The sequence below is a fragment of the Arachis ipaensis genome, chromosome B09 (assembly GCF_000816755.2).
Source record: "Arachis ipaensis cultivar K30076 chromosome B09, Araip1.1, whole genome shotgun sequence".
NCBI classification, from domain to species: Eukaryota; Viridiplantae; Streptophyta; class Magnoliopsida; order Fabales; family Fabaceae; genus Arachis; species Arachis ipaensis.
Genome location: NC_029793.2, coordinates 115,670,775 through 115,671,797, shown reverse-complemented (window position 1 = coordinate 115,671,797; position 1,023 = coordinate 115,670,775).

Genomic DNA, 1,023 nt, shown 5'->3' with positions numbered 1-1,023 from the left:
TAAAAAAACAATAATACAATATATAATTTGATATTAAACTACTTTGTAAAATTACTTAATATAAAAAAAATCATAATTAAACTATATAGTTAACAACAAGAATTATAAAATTGTCATATGTATATATAACGGTCATGATACTAAATTATATTAAAAATAACGATTATATGACTCTTGAGATAATACTCAATTAGGTCCCTGAACTTACACTCGAGTCTCAATTTAGTCCCTAAAGTTTTAATTGTCTCTATTTAGTCCCCAAACTTTGTGAACATAACTCATGTTAGTCCTTGAAACAATTTTCAACATACAAACGTTAACGGAACACTGTCGTGACAGTCGGATGCCACACTAAACTTTGTAAAATGATGTCGTTTTAGTTTTGGCACTCAAATAACCTAAAAACAACATCCTAAATGGTGTTTATTAAAATTTTACCTAACAAAATAAGTAATACGATACCGTTTTTGAGCTATTTAAATGTCAAAAGCAAAACTGCATCATTTTACAAGTTTTAACGTGACATGTGATAGTCTACAACAGCGCTCTATTAACATTTTTATACTAAAAATAGTCTCAGGGACTAATATGAGGCACGTTTATAAATTTTGGGGACTAAATAGAGGCAATTGAAATCTTAGGGACTAAATTGAGACTCGCGTGTAAGTTCAGGGACCAAATTGAGTATTATCTCTATGACTCTTATTTTATATATATTAATTTTATTAACTTTGAAAACATTTTTATTTTATTATTGACACATATTTCTGTTTTATTGGTTATTTTTTGAAGAAACTTGAATATAGGATTCCACAAGCTTTGAATAATGTGAAGGAACTTCTTTTCACTCCCAATATCCAATGTTAGGTCCTTGTTTTTTGTTAGACAAACAGTGAGTGAAGCTTTAGATTATCTCTAATAGAAAACTCATCCCCCGACTCTATTTATAGTCTACTTATTATAGAAAGTAACTACATAATTTTTGTGTCATAAATAATAAATAAAAACTCAAACAACTCTCTC